Source organism: Budorcas taxicolor, chromosome 11 (genome assembly GCF_023091745.1).
Source record: "Budorcas taxicolor isolate Tak-1 chromosome 11, Takin1.1, whole genome shotgun sequence".
NCBI classification, from domain to species: domain Eukaryota; kingdom Metazoa; phylum Chordata; class Mammalia; order Artiodactyla; family Bovidae; genus Budorcas; species Budorcas taxicolor.
The window spans coordinates 122,064,534-122,087,056 of NC_068920.1; positions in this window are offsets into that span (position 1 = coordinate 122,064,534).

A 22,523-nucleotide genomic window follows, 5' to 3' on the forward strand; every position below is an offset into this window, starting at 1 on the left:
GAATACTTCTTTTCTAATGAAACCAGATAAATAAAGTTTTCTATGTTGGGAAACAGTACAAATAGACAGGTGAAATAAAGGTTAACACAATTTTGTGTCACAGGGTCCAACAAAAATAGTCCCAACACTTTAATACCAAGTTGGATTATGTGTTAACACTGAATGATTCAGCATCTAAAAAGTGTGTCTACAAGCTATGAGAGATTATAATTAGAGGAATTAAAGCTTTTAGGAAAGTAAAATAATTGGATTTCCCCTCAACCATACTTTCATGAGAACAAAAGGACATTGGGTATTCTTCCAAGACTTCTGAATTTAAAATTCAGGTAGTCAGTGCCAAGCAAACAGAGGATTTACATTAGAGAACAATATTCGTGGCATGTATTAATCCAATGTTTAACTATGTTTCCTACACTGTCCCATGTATGGCGCTGTATTGATGATTGTCTTGTAATGATAATGTACGTTCTGAGCTATAAAAAGGCAAAAAGTTAAAAACTATAATCAGTGTAATTTGGGAGTAATACATTTGCTTCTGTCTTTTAAAAATTAGCCAACTGTTGCTTAACTAATACATTTCAGATGACACAAACATTAGAAGACTTTATTCTCAGGCCTATTCAAGGGAGCATTTGAAAAAAAATTATAGAAAGTAGTTCTAGAAATATAAAAAATTATAATTTTTCCATGGCATATTAGTTGTATTGACCTGAAAGCTCTTTTAAAGTCCTATGTCCTGCTTAGGTGTTTGATGCATTTTTTATGAAAAAATTTAATAATTTAAAAATTGCTACAAAGAATTTTTCAATTGGCTAATGATCATAGACAAGACTCAAACAAACAAAAATATTACTTGTTACTGAGTAGCTTTAATATTTTACTGTGTTGCAAGAAAACAATGTGTGGGAGATAATTACTTAATTTCCACCTATATATTTGTGTGCTCAAAAGTGCACTTCAAAAACATAATCACAAATAAGGGTTATGTTTTGTTCAAGCCCTCTTGCTAACTGTAGGGGATTTTCCAAAAAGATCAAAGAAATGGATTTAGTTTAAAGTACAAGAGAAAGAAAAACATTTTCTTCCTGAGTTTTCACATGGTGGAAGGAAGATGTATAGCTACAATTACTTTCTGTAAAATTTCCAGGACAGTTCCAGTGTTAACATTCCCTTTTGAAACTATGCTAAGCCATTCACTTTGATTTTTGCTTTAAAATATTTGGACACCATAGAGGGTAATGGTCTAATATTTTTAGGAAAATATTACTTTTACTTTGATTCCTAACAATATTTATGAATAGCAAACAGTTTGTAAATATAGGTCCCACACTCATTTAGATACTTAGAACATTTAATTAATAAAAAAATTAATGATTTTGAGTAGGTCTTTCTTTTGATGGACTTCTGAAATTTTACAAAATATGATTTGAGTTTATAACAATAAAGAGAGATTACTTATGAACTTTCTCAGGCCAAAAATACTCTGAAAGGTCTTTCTTCCAGCCTTGGTATAAATATATATAGTGCATATATACTAATTAATCTGTAAGTTAGAAAGACTCCATTGTCTATTATTAGGACAACATTTCAACATGTAAGGTGATATATTTCCCCTTTTAAAAACATTTACTGTAATTATATCTTCCAGGGAATCATTTAAATGTTGAATGGACTGCAAGAAGATCCAACCAGTCCATCCTAAAGGAGATCAGTCCTGAGTGTTCATTGGAAGGACTGATGGTAAAGCTGAAACTCCAAAACTTGGGCCACCTGATACGAAGCACTGACTCACTTGAAAAGACTGTGTTGCTGGGAAAGATTGAAGGCAGGAGGAGAAGGGGACAAAAGAGGATGAGATGGTTGGATGGCATTATTGATTCAATGGACATGAGTTTGAGTAAACTCCGGGAGCTGGTGATGGACAGGGAGGCCTGGCGAGCTGCAGTCCCTGAGGTCTCAAAAGAGTCGGACATGACTGAGTGACTGAACTGAACTGAACTGAAGATAGACTTCGTCAAAGCAACGATTGATCAATTGGCCTAGAATGATACTTCACACACTCAGAAGAGGCTCAGAGAGTAGTTCAAAAAAAATAAGCCACTGTTTTCACTGTTTCCCCAACTATCTTCCATGAAGTGATGGGACCGGATGCCATGATCTTGGTTTTCTGAATGTTGAGCTTTAAGCCAACTTTTTCACTCTCCTCTTTTACTTTCATCAAGAGGCTCTTCAGTTCTTCACTTTCTGCCAGAGTAGAGACTCAGAGAGTAGAGACTCATTAAAAGAACGTGATGTCCTATTTTCTTCCCCTTTAAAGGAAAAGAAGCATTTTAGCAGGAATATAAAGGCAGAGCATACCTATTTCTCGTTTATTAAGGATAAGGTTGAAAGGGAAGATTACCTCCACCTGCTTGACATCTTCTCAGAAAAGACTAATCTTTTACTTTCCTTTTTCTCCTTACAACTTTTAGTTGGTTCACATGTTCCAGACCTCAAGGGACAATGTCATCTTTCATTTTTAATGTGGCATGTCCTCAATTTCCTAATGACCATGCACACACAATGGGTGTAATATTGGTGGCTCCTAAGACACACCTGTCTTTGTGTCATACTTATTACATATATCTTGTGTAACAATTATGACATACTTTTCATGTCTCAAATAAAGATTAAAAAAATTTTTTGAGATAATGCATATAGATCTCTTAAAAATTATGCATATATGTATGCATATATATACACAGAAATTTATATATTAGTGTCATTATTATGACTCATAGTTTGACCCCAAATGTATTTTTTAATGACAAAATCATACACATGTAGCAAAGAAGGAAGCTCTTAAACCAACTACATAATCATATAGAATGGATCTAACAGCTGCCTCAGAAACCTCAGGACTCAACTCAAGGCTGGGGACTGGAAATGAGAGAGCATTTCTGTTTATATTTGATTTCCTGGCTCCATGTCTTTATATAACTAAGAAATGATATGAATTCACATAATCATGGCCAAAAGCCAAGTCTTCTACAAGCGCTGGTGAGTGTATGTTTATGTTCATGACTAGATATATTAAAGATTCCTATCTTTTTAATTCATAAGCTTTTGTGTCTGAACAGAAAAAAATACAATGCAATGTTTGCCTTAAAATATGTGGATTAAATGTGGTGCTTCTAAACAGAAGCCCTGTCTTTCTCACTCTGGAGAAAATTTGTTATTCTCCTTAACTAATTTTTCCCCTTTGAGTCAAGGGACACTGTGACTTGACAATGTTTTCCTTGTAGGTATTTTAAATAATATACTATAAAATAACATACAGTAAATTAAAATTAATTAAATAGGGAAATATTTAAGAATAAAACTTTTAGACTACGCTCTTGAAATTTAGATAATACTCTTCCTTGAAGTTTTAATGAGCTTCAAAATTTGTAAATGTTTTGCCCTTTCTTATAAAATATCATCCAACATGTAATTGAAAAATAAAAACTTACATATTACAATATTATTGTGTCTATTCATCATATGCGATGCACTACTCTATGTGATTGAGCAATTTAATCTGAAAGTGTCATGAGGCCACTGTTATCTGCTTATGACAGTTACAGCAAGATGGATGCAACTAGAGATTATCATACTAAGTGAAGTAAGTCAGGAAGAGAAAGACAAATGCCGTATGATACTGCATTTGTGGAATCTAAAATCTGACACAAATCAATCTATCTATGAAACAGAAACAGAATCGGAGACATAGAGAACAGACTGGCGGCTGCCAAGAGGGAAGGAGATGGGAGCAGGTTGGATTGGGAGTTCAGGATTAGTAGATGCAAATTGTATATATAGAGTGGGATAAGCAATACGGTCCTACTGTATAGCACAGGGAACTATATTCAATCAGTTCAGTTCAGCCATTCAGTCATGTCCAACTCTTTGCGACCCCATGGACTGCAGCAAGCCTCCCTGTCCATCACCAGCTCCCGGAGTTTACTCAAACTCATGTCAGTTGAGTCAGTGATGCCATCCAACCATCTCATCCTCTGTCGTCCCCTTCACCTCCTGCCTTTAATCTTTCCCAGCATCAGGGTCTTTTCCAATGAGTCAGTTCTTTGCATCAGGTGGCCAAAGGATTGGAGTTTCAGCTCCAGCATCATTCCTTCCAAAGAACACCCAGGACTGATTTCCTTTAGGATGGACTGGTTGGATCTCCTTGCAGTCCAAGGGACTCTCAAGAGTCTTCTCCAACACCACAGTTCAAAAGCATCAATTCTTCAGCACTTAGCTTTCTTTATAGTCCAACTCTCACATCCATACACGACTACTGGAAATACCATAGCTTTGACCAGACAGACCTTTGTTGGCAAAGTAATGTCACTGCTTTTTAATATACTATTTAGGTTGGTCATAACTTTTCTTCCAAGGAGCAAGCATCTTTTAATTGCATGGCTGTAGTCACCATCTGCAGTGATTTTGGAGCTCCACAAAATAAAGAAAATAAAGTCTCTCACTGTTTCCACTGTTTCCCCTTCTATTTCTCATGAAGTGATGGGACCAGATGCCATGATCTTTGTTTTCTGAATGTTGAGCTTTAAGCCAACTTTTTCACTCTCGTCTTTCACTTTCATCAAGAGGCTTTTTAGTTCCTCTTCACTTTCTGCCATAAGGGTGGTGTCATCTGCATAACTGAGGTTATTGATATTTCTCCCGGCAATCTTGATTCCAGCTTGTGCTTCATCCAGCCCAATATCCTGTGATAAACCATAAAGGGAAGGAATATGAAAAAAAGTATGTGTGTATATATATATATATATGTATGTATAACTGAGTAACTTTCAGTTCAGTCACTCAGTCATGTCCAACTCTTTGTGACCCCATGGACTGCAGCATGCCAGGCCTCCCTGTCCATCTACCTCCTGCCACCTCCCAGAGTTTACTCAAACTCATGTCCATTGAGTCAGTGATGTCATCCGGCCATCTCATCCTCTGTCGTCCCCTTTTCCGCCTGCCTTCAATCTTTCCCAGCATCAAGGTCTTTTCAAATGAGTCAGTTCTTCACATCAGGTGGCCCAAGTGTTGGAGTTTCAGCTTCAGCATCAGTCCTTCCAGTGAATATTCAGGACTGATTTCCTTTAGGATGGGCTGGTTGGAAATACTTAACACAATATTGTAATTCAACTATACTTCAGTGAAAAATATTAATAAATTAAAAAAATAAAGACAGTCACAACTTAGCGCATTGGTGGCTTACCAAATTTTCCCAACGTAAGTTAATGGTCTGGGCAGAGTAAGATCTTTGGCCATCCTTCAGGGTCAAAGTTCACTCTCTAGTTATGTCATCCAACCTCCCTTGGTGTTCACCGGAAAGAGTCAGCAGCAGCTCGCATAGCCCTTATTTCACCATAATTTGGTCTTGCTAAGCTCACAGCATGGCTTCTCTTTGCTGTATCTTTGAAATCTCCAGAATGCCTCTCTACTGGCTCTCACCTAAAAATGCCTCCGCCATCCACAACTCTCCTTTAGCTCTCACCCTGTCTCCTTTTCTTCCCTTTCAAGCTTCCTGAGAGAGGGTTACATTCAGTCCGTCCACTTTCTCATCTCTCATTCCCTCCTTTATTCTCACTCCCTTTTACTTTTAGTGAAATACACATAACATGAAGTTTGCTGTTGCAACAATTTCCAGCGTACAGTTCCATGGCATTAAGTGCATTCGTATTATTATACCACCATCACCGCTATTGGCTCCACAACTTTTTCATCTTCCAAAACTAAAACTCCATACCCACTAAATAATAATTCTCTATTCCTCCTCCTCTACCATGAGCCCCTGGCAACCAGCATCCCACTTGCTGTTTGACAGCTCTGGGTACCTCACACAAGGGGAGTCATACAGTATTTATACTTTGGTGGCTGATATTTCACTTGGCATAATGTCTTCAAGGTTCAGCCCTGTTTCCCTTATTGTCTTTTTTTCTGATCCTTTCTTCTTCATGTCATCAAAGTGTTCCTTGCCAACGTCACCAGATATCCCCTCTTTACCTTTCTGGAAAATTGTGTGTCTTAACTATTCAAAAGCATTCAGCTGCCCTTGGCATTTCTTAAAACTCTCCTCTCTTTTCGCTTCTAAGACATTCCTCTCTCCTGTGACATATCTGGCATTTATTTGTGAGTTCCCTTCCATTTTAAATACTGTTTTTCTTTTGTGTGTACATTTAGAGCAGGTACATGTACATGTACATTTTAGAGCGTCCTCCCTGGGTGATTTCATCCATTCCCATGGCTTCTGCTACCATCCACATGTGGATTCTGACTCTGTCTCCAACCTGGATTTCTCTCCTGAGCTCTGGAGGTGGGCAAACTTCTGTAGCTGGAGACTGCCCCATGAATGCATCATGGACAATATGTTCAAAACTGAATTTAGCATTTTTACCTCCATATTTATATCAACAAATGGATGGAACTATCCTCTGAGACATTCTTGACTTTTAAATTTTCCCTACCCATATCATTTCTTTTTTTTTTTTTTTGCTCTTTTATTTTATTTGTAATAATTTTTTTCCTTTATCTTAATTTACAATACTGTATTGGTTTTGCCATACATTGACATGAATATCATTTCAGTTCAAGACATCACTGATGTCTTACAGTTTCCTCAGTTTTGCTCACTGACAATTTCTGGAATATCCATTCTCACTGCTACTGTTATTAGTCAGTTCAATTATTCTTTGCTCTGGGTTCACCATCACAGTGCCCTGCTTCACTTCCTTTGGTTTCTTCCTCATCTAATACATTCACCTGTTGCCAGAATGATATCTTTACGGGGCAAATCTGATTATATCACTCTCAGAATAAAAGTTTTCGCTACCTTCCCATTGCATTCAGGAAGGAGTCCAAACTCCTTAGCACAACACGTCATGTTCCACGTTTAAACCTCAGCATTTATGACTTTCCTTAGACATTTGTAGAAATGAATATTCATTTCTACAGGCATGACAAACCATCCTGAATGCGCTCTTCTCAGCTGCTATGTCTTTGTACCTGCCTTTCTCCTGGACAACAACTGCCATCCTTCAAGACTCAGCTCCAGGGTCACCTCCAGAAAACCTTCCCTGGAGGTTGTTATAGGGATGAAATAGTGTGCCGCTTGGATTCCTCTGCCTCCTCAGGACTAAAGCACTCACCTTCTAACTGCTGAGAGTGTTGGTAGCAGTTCAGATCCCTGCCATATTTCATTTTGGAGACTACCTTGAGTTGAAGAGCTACTTACTAAAGGTCATGCCTTCCTTCCTTGGGGCAGCCCATTTGCAATGACTAGTCACAGAAGAAGACAGAGGCATAAATGCCTGGTCCCATAGCCCCCACTGGGACAGTGCCGTGGGCCATTTCAGCCCCATAGTTCTCTCTTGGAAAGACTGAGGACTTTGTCACAAATGTATCACAGCTCAATTTATTCTTTTCCCCAGTTCACCTTCTTTCACTTCTTCCTACAGGTGTCAATCATGACAGCAAGTCTTCTGCACATAAATTTCCATCTTTGACTGTGTCTCACAGGAAACTGCATGGTAACACTGGATTACGGCTCTCAACACCACTTGCTTATTCCTAGTGTGACTCTTACCCCATCATTGTTTACTTGTGGGGCTATGCCTAAATATAGTCAGCAGCTTGAGAACAGGGATTTTCAATCTTGTCTTTTCATCTTCACTTCCTTTTTCTCCTCACTCATTAAATCTTTTTGAATAAGTGAATGCATAAATGAATGCATGAGGTCATCATCTTGAAAAGCCTTGGGGGCTTTCCTAAAATCAATTCAATCCTTCCCAAGTCTTATTTCTTCTAGGAATAGCCCCAGAAAATCTGGAACATTTCTCCTAGAATGTATTTTAAGTTTGCTGCTGCTTCTGCTTCATGAAATTGTGAAAGCATAGATTTGAAAATCTGCATTTAGAAGCCTGGATTGAATTCTCAGTTATCAAAGCTGTGTGACTTTGGGAAAATCATATAACCTCTTCATATAACTGCTTCTAAAATTATATAACCTCTTCTTCTTGGTTTTGCCAGCTGGAAGACAGTAATAGCTAGTCCACTGATACGGGTTTTTGGTGAATAAATGAGATAATGTCTGTGTGAAGTGATGGACATAGTAGATACTCAGGAAATTTTAAGCCTCTTTTTCTTTTTAGAGTGAACTTACTCTTTTTACAATAATTTGCAAAAAAAATAAATTACAGTAATTTATTTCTGAGATGATCTCATTAGCTGTCATTATCTTTTCCCTCCCCCTTACCACATGGCAAAAATCCATCATCCTCTGCTACTATTCTTACTTTAGAAGAGAAAAAAAGGCTGCTGAAGGCATCTACTCAACAGTCCAAGTCCTTGCTTGCTATAAGTTTTGCTATTTATCATGAGGCATCAAATTTGCTAGTGGCAAGAGGTGTGGCTAGGTGCGTTGAGAGTGAATCAAAGGTGAGTAAATGACATGAACATAACACTGCTTGATGGGTTTCAGTGAAGCAAAGGAGGAGCTAAAATGATTAAGGCACCAAGGAAAGACTACGGGTATGGTAAAGGTATCCCATATTTAAGTACCCAATTTACCCATGTTTCCATTTTTCTTCTCGGTACTTGGAAAATCCCATTTGTCAGCTTCCTTGAAGTTGAGTGGACCATGCGATAAGCTCTGGTCAATGGCTGTTAGTAGAAGCAATAGATCACAGGTAGGGAGAAGAATTTAAAAACGAGGGATTAGTTTTCAGCTAGAAGTCTGGAATGTTGAAGGACTTATGCTCTAGACATAAGCATAGAGCTTGTGCTTATGTCTCCTAAAATCTGGAGCAGATTCTGTACAAAGTGAAATAATTTGTTATGTTAAACTACTGAGTTGATCCTGTTCCTTGTTACCACCACAAAACTCAGCCAGTTCTGACGAATGTACTGCAGTACAGGAAAACTCAGGAAAAACCCAAGTAAGCAAAACATCTCAGGAAAAACAGGAACCATGGCCAGCTGTCTCAGAAAATAGAACTGGGAGGTTATTCAATATCCTTGTCAATCTTTGCTGTTCCACCACTGAAGTAATTCAGCTTCTCCCTTTGAATCTGCTTCTCCTTTCTGTGTCCATCTCCTTCTCCCACTTCCAATTGACACTTGTTTTTCTTGGCATCATTGCATCTCTGTGTCTCTGTATCGTTTGTCCTTCAGAGAGATAGAACTCAGTTGCTCCAATCTGGACACGCATTAGGAAGTGCTCTTGGGTTTCCCTGGTAGCTCAGTGGTAAAGAGTCCACCTGCGAGGAGACACAAGATCAGTCACTAAACTGGGAATATCCTATGTGCCGTGAAGCAATGAAGCCTGGGTGCCACAATAATTGAGCTTGTGCTCTATGGCCTGGGAACTGCAACTAAGCCATTATGTGCTACAGTCCGTGCTCCACAATGACAGAAGCCACCACAATAAGAAGCCCACACACCAGAACCAGAGAAAAGTCTGCACAGCAGTGAACACTCAACATGGCCAAAGAAATTAAATAAATAAATAAAAAGAAAGTGCTCTTGAGCTAGATTACTTCATAGCCTGCTACAAATCAGTTCAGTTCAGATCAGTCGCTCAGCCGTGTCCGACTCTTTGCAACCCCATGAATCGCAGCACGCCAGGCCTCCCTGTCCATCACCAGCTCCCGGAGTTCACTCAGACTCACGTCCATCGAGTCAGTGATGCCATCAGTCTACAAATTGGTTCTCCTTGAGTCAAATGTCCTCCTCTGGTCCAATTAACAAAAACCATGAAATAAGGTCATGAGCTACAAAACATGGTCATCCATGCTTAAGGAGAAGTTTGGGATCTCCCCTGACCTTCACACCCCTACCTTCCCCTCATCAGGAACTGTAGTTTGGAGTGCTATTAGATAGTGCTATAGATATGGTAGGCACCATGTTGACTTGCCCAGTAAACCAGGATCCAGATCTCTCAGGTCAGTGAGAGACAGGATCTTACTCCATTGCTGTGGGCGTAGAACTGCACAGGTACCTTGGCCTTGATCTGCAAATTGACCAGTGACCTGTGACAGGACAGAATTTTTGTTGAGCTAATGATACTTCCTAGATGAGACAGGAAAAGTGGATCCAATACAGGGTCAAGTGCAGGAGATTTCTGGTCTCTTATTAATAGATTTCATTCTTTCTGTCATTGATCAAGAACTAAATATCTCACTCAGAATTTTTTTGATTCATAAGAGACACAAAAGGTGATAGTTTTAGGGTAGTGCAATACTCAATGATTTAAAAATGGCTTTAATATCAAAATATAAATTAAGGACCATTTCACTTCACTCTGGGCATTCAGTTAACTTATAAATGTGAAATAAGACCTTCTCTCTGCTCTTAACATCAGTCTCCTACGACATTCTCTCTTAAATATTCTTTTTAATGTGTGGTAATCTTTGGTTGGACTATATTTATTTATCTTCTTAAAATGCTTTTTCCATTTTTAACTCTACTCTTTAAGCCAACCCCTATTGTTTTACTTTCCCCTAAGGCACCCTCTTCAGTTCAATTCAGTTCAGTAGCTCAGTCGTGTCCAACTCTTTGCGACCCCATGAATAGCAGCATGCCAGGCCTCCCTGTGCATCACCAACTTCCGGAGTTCACTCAAACTCATGTCCATCGAGTTGGTGATGCCGTCCAGCCATCTCATCCTCTGTCGTCCCCTTCTCCTCCTGCCTTCAATCCTTCCCAGCAACACGGTCTTTTCAAGTGAGTCAGTGCTTCGTATCAGGTGGCCTAAGTATTGGAGTTTCAGCTTTAGCATCAGTCCTTCCAAAGAACACCCAGGACTGATCTCCTTTAGGATGGACTCGTTGGACCTCCTTGTAATCCAAGGGACTCTCAAGAGTCTTCCCCAATACCACAATTCAAAAGCATCGATTCTTCGGTGCTCAGCTTTGTTCACAGTCCAACTCTCACATCCATACATGACCACTGGAAAAACCATAGCCTTGACTAGACGGACCTTGTTGGCAAAGTAATATCTCTGCTTTTGAACATGCTCTCTAGGTTGGTCATAACTTTTCTTCCAAGGAGTAAGCATCTTTTAATTTCATGGCTGCAATCACCATCTGCAGTGATTTTGGAGCCCAGAAAAATAAAGTCTGACACTGTTTCCACTGTTACCCAATCTATTTCCCATGAAGTGATGGGACCAGATGCCATGATCTTAGTTTTCTGAATGTTGAGCTTCAAGCCAACTTTTTCACTCTCCTCTTTCACTTTCCTTTCCCAAATTCTCTACTTTCCCATTCAAATGGTTTCAACTCCCTAACTGCCCTCAGTTTATCCGCAGTTAAAATTCCCATTGCCTCTGAGGTGATCTTGTATTGGGCTTAGTCGCTCAGCCATGTCCGACTCTTTGCAACCACATGGATTGTAGCCTGCCAGGCTCCTCTGTCCATGGGATTCTCCAGGCAAGAATACTGGAGTGGGATGCTATGCCCTCCTCCAGGGGATCTTCCCAACCCAGGGATTGAGTTCAGGTCTCCTACATTGCAGGTGGATTCTTTCCTGTCTAAACCACCAGGAAAAGCCCAACAATACTGGAATGGGAAGCCTATCCCTTCTCCAGGGGAACTTTGTGACCCAGGAATCGAACCAGTATCTCTTTCATTGCAGGCGGATTCTTTACCAGTTGAGCTACCAGGGAAGACCTGAGGTAAATTTAGTTGGGATAAAAAGGAAATAAGCCAATTCAATTACTACATATTAAGATAAGGAGTACGTCAAGGCTATATATTGTCACCCTGCTTATTTAACTTATATGCAGAGTACATCATGAGAAATGCTGGGCTGGAAGAAGCACAAGCTGGAATCAAGATTGCCGGGAGAAATATCAATAACCTCAGATATGCAGATGACACCACCCTTATGGCAGAAAGTGAAGAGGAACTAAAAAGCCTCTTGATGAAAGTGAAAGAGGAGAGTGAAAAAGTTGGCTTGAAGCTCAACATTCAGAAAACTAAGATCATGGCATCTGGTCCCATCACTTCATGAGAAATAGATGAGGAAACAGTGGAAACAGTGTCAGAGTTTATTTTTGGGGCTCCAAAATCACTGCAGATGGTGATTGCAGCCATGAAATTAAAAGATGCTTACTCCTTGGAAGAAAAGTTATGACCAACCTAGAGAGCATATTCAAAAGCAGAGATATTACTTTGCCAACAAAGTTCCGTCTAGTCAAGGCTATGGTTTTTCCAGTGGTCATGTATGGATGTGAGAGTTGGACTGTGAAGAAAGCTGAGCATTGAAGAATTGATGCTTTTGAACTGCAGTGATGGAGAAGACTCTTGAGAGTCCCTTGGACTGCAAGGAGATTCAACCAGTCCATTCTAGTGGAGGATTGCTGCTGCTGCTGCTGCTAAGTCGCTTCAGTCGTGTCCGACACTGTGCAACCCCATAGACGGCAGCCCACCAGGCTCCTCCGTCCCTGGGATTCTCAAAGCAAGAACACCGGAGTGGGTTGTCATTTCCTCCTCCAATGCATGAAAGTGAAAAGCGAGAGTGAAATCGCTCAGTTGTGTCCGACTCTTAGGGACCTCATGGACTATAGCCCACTAGGCTCCTCCATCCATGGGATTTTCCAGGCAAGAGTACTGGAGTGGGGTGCCATTGCCTTCTCCAAATGGAGTATTACTCAGCCATTAAAAAGAATACATTTGAATCAGTTCTAATGAGGTGGATGAAACTGGAGCCGATTATACAGAGTGAGGTAAGCCAGAAAGAAAAACACCAATACAGTATGCTGCTGCTGCTGCTAAGTCACTTCAGTCGTGTCCTATAGACGGCAGCCCACCAGGCTCCCCCGTCCCTGGGATTCTCCAGGCAAGTACACTGGAGTGGGTTGCCATTTCCTTCTCCAATGCATGAAAGTGAAAAGTGAAAGTGAAGTCACTCAGTCCAACTCTTAGCGACCCCATGGATGGCAGTCCACCAGGCTCCTCCATCCATGGGATTTTCCAGGCAAGAGTACTGGAGTGGGGTGCCATTGCCTTCTCTGCCAATACAGTATACTAATGCATATATATGGAATTTAAAAAGATGGTAATGATAACCCTGTATCCAAGAAAGCAAAAGAGACACAGATGTATAGAACAGTCTTTTGGACTCTGCAGGAGAGGGAGAGGGTGGGATGAGTTGGGAGAATGGCATTGAAACATGTATAATATCATATAAGAAATGAATCGCCTGTCTAGGTTCGATGCAGGATACAGGATGCTTGGGGCTGGTGCACTGGGATAACCCAGATAGATCGTATGGGGAGGGAGGTGGGAGGGGGTTCAGGATTGGGAACATGTGTACACCCGTGGCGGATTCATGTTGATGTATGGCAAAACCAATACAATATTGTAAAGTTAAAAAAAAATAAAATAAAATCTGAAAAAAAAAATAAAGGAGATCAGTCCTTGGTGTTCATTGGAAGGACTGATGCTGAGGGTGAAACTCCAATACTTCGGCCACCTCATGCGAAGAGTTGACTCATTGGAAAAGACTCTGATGCTGGGAGGGATTGGGGGCAGGAGGAGAAGGGGACGACAGAGGATGAGATAGCTGGATGGCATCACTGACACGGTGTACATGAGTTTGGGTGGACTCCGGGAGTTGGTGATGGACAGGGAGGCCTGGCGTGCTGCTGTTCCTGGGGTTGCGAAGAGTCGGACATGACTGAGCAACTGAACTGAACTGAAGATGAGAATTTCTGGTAGTTAAGTGACAAAATAAAAACACTGTAGAAAAGTGTTTTGATCAGAGATGCCTTCCTACGGTTCTTTAAATTGTTGCAACAGGTCCTTTGTGCTTCCTTTTGACTCTACAAACAGAATAGAGGCTCTGACATCAGCTCTCGGTCAGAGGTAACGAATGACACAGGATAGGGATGGTGGATTTAACATTTTTTGAGAAACCATGAGCACATTTCAAGTCACATAAGAGGCTATCATTTATAAAACACATCCTTATTTCAGCAATGTTAAGTTGTGAAAAAGGCGTGCCGTAAATTCTACTGAAATGTGGTAAATGGTAGACATGGGGTTGGTATACAGTGGGGAAGCTGCAGTGAGGGCGTGGAGAGTGTTGATCTTTAATTGAGACCAGATTCAGCTTCCAGTTCTCTTTCTTTTTAGCTGTGTGACCCAGAGCAAAGCATTTCACTTCTTTGAGCCTAGGCATCCTCATCTGAAAAATGGGGATAAAAATAGCTACAGGGTTATTAGATGCTTTACGTAAGATATTGTACATGAAAGATCCTGACACATAGCAGGTTCTCAGTGGGTGTGAGCTGAATGTGAATCTGCCTTTTAAGCACCTTATAAACTCAGGAAAGGGATTCCTGTCTTACTGAGGATTAATCTTGATAGAGACTGGAATGAATTCTCTGGCTGGAAGAGAAAAGACCTCAGCTTTGGGTACCCCACCCACTTTGTACCATTGTTGGTGAGATAGTGGTTTGCTTGTTGTCTCTTCCTTCATTCATTCCTTCACTCAGTCATTACTTTTTGGGTTCCTACTTTTTGTCAGCCATTGGGATAAAATGATAAATAAGACATGGTGATCTCCGTGGATCACTGAACCTAGTAGGGAAATAATGGCATGTAAGCAAATAAGCTGGAGAAGGCAATGGCACCCCACTCCAGTACTCTTGCCTGGAAAATCCCATGGATGGAGGAAACTGATGGGCTGCATTCCATGGGGTCGCTAAGAGTCAGACACGACTGAGCGACTTCACTTTGACTTTTTACTTTCATGCATTGGAGAAGGAAATGGCAACCCACTCCAATGTTCTTGCCTGGAGAATCCCAGGGACGGGGGAACCTGGTGGGCTGCCGTCTATGGGGTTGCATATAGTCGGACACGACTGAAGTGACTTAGCAGTAGCAGCAAGCAAATAAGCAAGAAATGTTAAACAACCTTTTTTTATTTTTAATCTGCAACCCTTTCCACTAAAGAAAGAGTTAAAAAAAAAAACAAAGCCAAGGTAGAATCCCGATGTCTTTTATGACTTGTAAAATGTTGTTGAAGCATGGGTGATCTAAATTAAACTCTATCACAAAAACGAATTTGCCTTCTTCAACTTTTCTCTCCTGCTAAGTTAATTTTGACTTTGGTATCAGGACACATTTTGTTTTCCTTCTGCTCTCACATTCGGCATCTGTTACCTTCTCTGTCAGGCAAGTAGAGAGAGTAAATCCTCAGGCAAGAAACAATAAGTATGCCACACATCTAGAATCTGAAACAAAATTGGTAGGCATGATTTTAGCTCTTCCTGTTTTCATAGTGCTTTGCATATGGAATACTGTATTACAGGACTTTTAGTTTTGGTGAGGCAGTATGGCACAGTGGGGAAAATATAGGTGTAGGAATCAGTGTAAGTTTAAATGTTGGCTTTATCATTTGTTAGTTGTGTGGGCAAGTCATTTAACCTCACCAACTCTCAGTTTCCTTATTTGTAAAAATGAATGATAATAATACTTACAGGATTATAGTAATGAAGATATATGCTTACTGTTGTCAGTTATATTGACACGACAGCATATGACACAAAAGAAAATATTTTCTCAGCTCTTGGATAATTGTATAAAATATTCAAACAAATTTAATATAAATTGTGTATATTAGGGGCAGAATCTGACCTCATTATATTAAACAGGCAAGTAGTTATTAAAATTTGCCTAACCTGGGACATCTACTGGGGAAAAGTCATTATAAGCTGTAAACTCCTACCTAGAGTGGTCAACTCTGAAAATATCTGGAGTTCTTTGGTAAGGAAGAGTTGTTTCTTATTCATTTATTCATTCGTATGGACTTGTGTTTCTTTTATATTTTAGGTAATAATCTAATGCGATGTTATTTATCTTGCTGTTCAAATTGTTCTGGCTTTGACCATGGGGAATCCTTTCAGGTTGGTTCTTGTGCCCCTCTGATACACCTACATCCTTTTTTTGAGCACTACTTTCTTTCTGGGACTATAGCATGCTTTGGGCTCATCTTATATTTTCTCTGCCCCAGCTCTAGAATCAGCCGTCTCTCCAAGGAGCCCTGGTTCCTTTGACTGGGAAATGGCTTTTAGCAATCAAGATCTGGTGATAGGTGTGCTCACCCAAAATTATCTGAGCATTTTCTATGCATCTGGCACTATTCTGGGCACTGGAGATAGCAAGAGCAAAGGTCTTTGACCTCAAGGAATTTACATTCTAATGAATCATGAAAGTTAAAGATGATACTCTGAACAAAAAGTCCAGAAGAATACTTGGGTTATAAAAAGTGCTCAAAAATGTTAGTAATTCCTTCCCTCCCTCTCTCCTTCACTATACTCACTCTACAATTGTTCAATTCCTTTCTTAGGGATCGGAGCAAACTGGGCTATGCTGTGGGTTGGAGTCCCATCTAGGATTGGTATAGGGATTGTTGCTAGAGCTGGGGTACATAGCACATGTGCTCCGCAAAGCACATTTGAAGTGTCCCTAAGAAGGCAAATCAAACCCTGTAACAAAGGATTAATATCTAACCCTAACCCAGGGGCACAACACAAACTATTGAGGAGATGAGTCAAAAGCTCAGAATTTATGTTGATTAAAACCAAGTATAGAAGGAGAGTAGAAGTTGAATCAAGTAGAAAATGTCTCAAGTGAAGCCTGTGAATGAGGTAGTGGAGTTGGGTCTTTATTGGATGTTACCTCTATGGTATAGAAGCACCTTACCTGCTTATAAACCCAGACAAGGCAAACACACCTGATCTCTGAGTGTCCCTATGTTTTGTTCCCTCCCTCATATTTCCTGTACGTTGGTCCCTGTTTGTCTTGCCATGTATTCCAGAGTTCAGGTAAAAGTCCATGATCATCTGGAGGAGCTCTTAGTGCAAGCATAATGTTGACACCATGCTGGCCATACTGTCATCCAGAGGCACAATGCAGGGACTGGAGAATAAGCTGCCAATAGCTGCCCCCAGAATCGAGGCTTAGTTAGGGAATACCACATCTCTCAGCTCTCTGCCTTTGTGTTCAGGTACTCTTTGGTGCTGGATGAACTGGGAAGTTGCTACTCGGAAGTGTCTGTGTTGGGGAGTGGGAACCCAGGTTCTCACCAGGAAATGTGAACAGGAGAGGCAGATGTCAGTACCAGGTTGGTGGTAAGCAGAGTCCTGTGTGGGGCTACAGAATAGAAAATAACCCAGGAGGCCAGAATCTGGGTGAGCTGAGAACTGGTAGGGAAAAGAAGTATGAGAGGGGGCATACAGAGAGGTGCAGGACCAAGGCTGAAGGTTAGGGCTCCATGTGTCCAGTTACCTGGGCTGATGGCTACAGAGGGGTTGGGCTTAATGGGATAAAGGTTCTTTTCCAGGCCCTGCCCAAGAACTCCAAGAGACCAACGTTTTTCCTTTTCAGTTATAGTAAATAATGAATAATTATTTATTATAATGTAATGATAATTAAGTATAAGATAATTAGCAACCATATTTTTAATAATCATACATAATAAATGTTTAATATTTACTTTCAGATACCATTCTGAGGCTGTGGTAACCTCTTATGAGGCAGAACTCACCAAAATCTAGTGAACAAATCCAGAAGACAGATTGTGGTGGTTTAGTCATTAAGTCATATCCAACTCTTGCAACTCCATGGACTGTAGCCCACCAGCTCCTCTGTCCATGGGGTTTCCCAGGCAAGAACACTGGAGTGGGTTGCCATTTCCTTCTAAAGAGGATCTTCATGACTGAGGGATTGAACCCACGTTTCCTGCAATTGCAGGCAGATTCTTTATCAACTGAGCCACCAGGGAAGCCCCTAGAAGAGAGGGGCTTTTAAATAATGGCATTTTAAGCAGTGCTTTGGGAGAAGGCAATGGTACCCTACTCCCTAAAGGAGAGAAGGGAAGGGATGGTTTGGGGCAAGAGGACCTCTTCTGTCCATCCTCTCATAAAACCCATTGTCTTCGCAGAGTGTTGCCAAAGCATAGAGATCAATGCTTAAAATGCAAGTCAGAAACACTGCATGGGCAGATGGTGGGAATGAGAGGATTTGTCCTTAGAGCCAGGTACAATGTCCTCCCGCCTGTGTGAACATCAGGACCTTTGATGATCACTTTCTGTACTCAGAGTCTTAGCTGCTTCAAAGTGGAAAAGAAAATTCAATAAGATTTTAAACTAATTTTTATGCCTCCTTGGCAGCTGTCATATTATGCATAGTAAATATCCAGGGTAAACCAAGTAGTCACATGGAAAATGATTTTTCACACCTCTATTTTGAAATTATGTGCAAAGTTTGCTGCATCCTTCATGCTGAATATCACATAGTTAAATTGAAAATTACCCCAGTTGAACATGATGATCTGAAATTAAATTATCAGTCATTGTTCTATTGCTTAAAAATATTTGCTTTCTCAACTCGTGGACAAGATCTGTAATAAAGGTGGCTGGCTTACAAGGTTCTAAATGGCTTAAAAGGTTCTGACATGCAAGGTTCTAAAAGATTGATTAACAGTCTAAAAAAGAAAAGTGAACAATTTGAGAAATTACGAGATTCTCTGTTACAAAAAAGCAAAACAAACCTTTTATGAAACTTTAGATTCAGTTTCTAATAGAAAGGTGAAACTGAAAGGGCTTTTGCTTCCTCAGCAATTGAACACTGGAACTCAGCAGTCCTCTGGCATATATTAGCTATGCTTAAAATTCCCCCTTTGTGCTAAAAAGGAAGTATTGGGAATTCCCTGGAAGTCCAGTGATTAGGACTTGGTACTTTCGCTGCAAAGGCCCAGCGTTCTATCCCTGGTCAGGGAACTAAGATCCTGCAGGCCTCTCAGTGCAGCGTGACCAAAAAACATAAACAAAAACAAATGACTCACTATCCTGTCCCCCTTTATTTTTGATTCCTTACCACTGTCCTCCCCTTCTTCCTATCTAGTTCTCATTGTTTCCTTTCTCCTTATTTATAACTTTGAAGTCTTGCCTCTTTTCTTTCTTCCCTATCTCCTTCTTCCTCGTCTCCCTCTTCAAGGCAATTCTGCACAGTGGTCATTAAAAGCATGGGCTTTGGAAGCAAACTAAGGCTTCCAAATGTGGCTCCACCAGACACTGAGGGACTTTGGGTAAGCTGCTTTATCTTGCCATGTCGCTACAACCTTGTATCCGTCAAGGTTCATTTAGGGAAGCAGAACTGCTAATGTGGGAGGTACTGAGAAAGTGAAGGTCTGAAAGGGGGAGTTGAAAGGTAAGAGGGTCTGAATGGGTCTCTAAGCAGAGAGCTGGTGGCAAAATCTATGAGGAACTAATGCCTCGAAAGGTTTGCATTCAAACATCTGGTGATGTTGAGTTTGACCAGGAAAGCCAGAGGTACCTGCAGGATGTGGAGTGAAGAGTGGATAGCTGGAACCTACTGGTACTTCTATGTCTGCCCATTGTTGCATCTAACCATGATGACCTTCAGAATAACGGCTACTGGGTCATTCTGCCTTTCAAATCTCAGGAAAATTCCACTATGGGCTAAATCAAACCCAGAATCACACAGAGAAGAGGATTCTGGGGAACTTAGGTCTAGTTGGACCGGGATTTTTTTGTTTTTTTTTTTTAAGTACAAACCACCATGTGAATCATTTCAAAATGCAGTTATTAAGAGTTCATAACTCATGGAGATATGAAAAGTAAATGGGACTTGAAACATGTAAAGAAAGCGCTTATCACAGAATCTAAAACACTGTAAGCACCCCACTAAATGTTAATTGTCATTTCTTCTTTGTTTTCAATCCTTTTTCTCTTATGTTTCATGATTCTACCTAAGCACTATGACCAAATTTCTGTGTCATTAACATTCCACCATCAATGTTTAGGATAATCAGTAAATTATGTGGCAAGTGTAACAACAAAATAGATACTATTTATTGAGTACATACTTTGTGACCTTTTTATGCATCAACAGGCATGATGCTAATAACAACCCTACAATCCAGCTGCCATCATCATTTGATGAGGAAATGATGAGGACATTGAAGTAGAGAGATTATTACTTGCCCCAAATAGCACACGATTTTGACACAGTACCAGCTGAGAGCGGAGTCATGGAAGCCCATTTTAAATACTCTGTTTTCATTAAGGGTGAGAGTACCACCTCCAGGGAGAGGTACTTTCTAGAGGTGTTTAGAAATACAGCACCTTCAAAACTAACAAAGGGCCTCAGAACTCCTTTCTTGTTGTTATTGTTTCACACAAAATTTGGACGGATTATAAATCTGCTCTCCATGGTTTGGACTATAGAGCCAGTGGTCAGAAAGAACTCGGTATTTGGCTATGTTAGGCAAAGCAGCCTGAATCAAGCCAACAAGTGTTGAGGTGTTTGGGGAGGGAACTGGAGGAGAGTTGGAGAAAGGTTAAAGTTAGTTTATAATTAGATATAATCTTGCAACCTAAAACTCGAAAAACTCGCTCCAAAAGGACTGCCTTGCCTTCTTAAATCATGGCCTTGTGACTTTTACTGGAATGCAAAGTTTGTCAAGTTATTCCAGCCAGTAACTCTCTCCCCAACCTGCCCCAAACCCAGTCTGCCCCCTAAAGCAGAAACTCTAAATTTGCAACCCCATGGATTATACTCAATGGGCTTCTGGAGTTTTTTAAACTTTTTTTTTTTCAAAAATTTAAATATTTTCAGGTGGAGCTTATCACAGTTCCCATTCATCTCTATTTTCTGTCATACAGCCTTATTTACTTCACTCATCAATGTTACATGCCTTGACTTACAAGGCATTTGAGTTCCCAAACTTGCAATGGTCTCTAGAAGCACAGATTTCAAAGGGATTGTCTGGTTTTGGATTTCCACACAGAAATCAGCAGAGATGAGGCACATGGACCTTCCCAATTATATTTTTCTACTCATTTGGTCCCTCACCACCCAACATATTCCTTAAAGTTCTTCATGGATGAACTTGTGTAACATTCTGACAACCTCTTAGGTTTACCTTTTAAGAAGCAAGGTCTGAATTGCTCAAGAGCCAAGTGGAGAAATCATACATTTGTAACTTTGCCAAGTGTGACATGCAAAAGTAAAACCTCAAGATATAAGGGCTAAGTACTAAAAGAGTGAAGCAGAAAATCTAAGCATGTTCTTAAGTAGACACAGGTGAGATCCATTCTTGCAAATACACTTAAAAAAGGGTTACTGGTGTATTTTCTTAGTTTGTTGGGCTTGAAGTTTTAAAGTGTGCTGTTAGGGAAATATTTGATTTCCCATGGTTTGGGACACCTTGATCTGAAAATTTAAAGGTACTAGAATATGATAAATGATAATGTTTCAGCTATGTTGACAAGCATGTTTGGCATTGAGGTGGTTACCTGTCAAAAACAGTGCTGGTACTTGTCACTTCTATTAGTCTCTGAAACTTAGGATGTGAAAATGATGCTTTGGTAAAATGTATTTGGTTCAAAAGCTGGTTTGGACATTTTATGATACAGATTGACAAGTATGTGATATGTAACTCAAAACATGTAGGTGCAGTTAAGGTAACCATAGTATTTACTGGATAGAGTCTTTTGTGTTTTTATAGAGATGTGGATAAAAACAGGATGAGATAGAGTCTAGTTTGCTAAAAGAAGACCCAGAACCTTGCTTTGTATTACAAGAGACAAGCCTCCTAGGGACTTGCATCTGCAAATGTCTCCTGGTATCTTTGGTTTCCTGGTTTGTACACCTGAATCTGAGTACCTTATCATCTTTACCATTCTCTTTAAAGGAGAGAAGTAAAAATCTATGTCTCTATTTTTAAAAATTAAAGTTTTATATATGTGAACATAGATATTTTCTTGGTAGATTAATGGAACTCAATAGAAGAAACTTCACTTCTCTAATCTGTGTCTTAGTAAAGCGAAGTCGCTCAGTCGTGTCCAACTCTGCGATCTGTGGACTGTAGCCCACCAAGCTCCTCTGTCCATGGGATTCTCCAGGCAAGAACACTGGAGTGTCTTAGAAGGTATTTAAATGAGGCTGAACATCTAAGGGCCTAGGATGTAGAACACTTGAATTTTATTCTAGATTATAATACTACTCAGCTGTGGGTGTGACTGGGCACCTGCTTTCTATACAATGTGACCGGTGGATTGAGTGCCTGCTAAGTCACTTCAGTCATGTCCAACTCTTTTCTACCCTATGGACTGTAGCCAACCAGGCTTCTCTGTCCATGGGATTATCAAGGCAAGAGTACTGGAATGGGTTGCCATTTCCTTTTCCGGGGCATCTTCCTGACCGAGGGATCAAACCCGCGTCTCCTGCATTGCAGGAGGATTGTTTACTGCTGAGCCACCAGGGATGCCCTGACCAGTGGATTAGACAGTTCCTAAAGCTTCCTCATGGGACTTTCCTGGTGGCTCAATGGTCAAGAATCCTCTCGCAATGAAGGTGATGTGGCTTCAATCCCTGGATGAGGAAGATCTCCTGGAGAAAGAAATGGCAACCCACTCCAGTATTCTTGCTTGGGAAATCCCCATGGACAGAGAAGACTGGTTG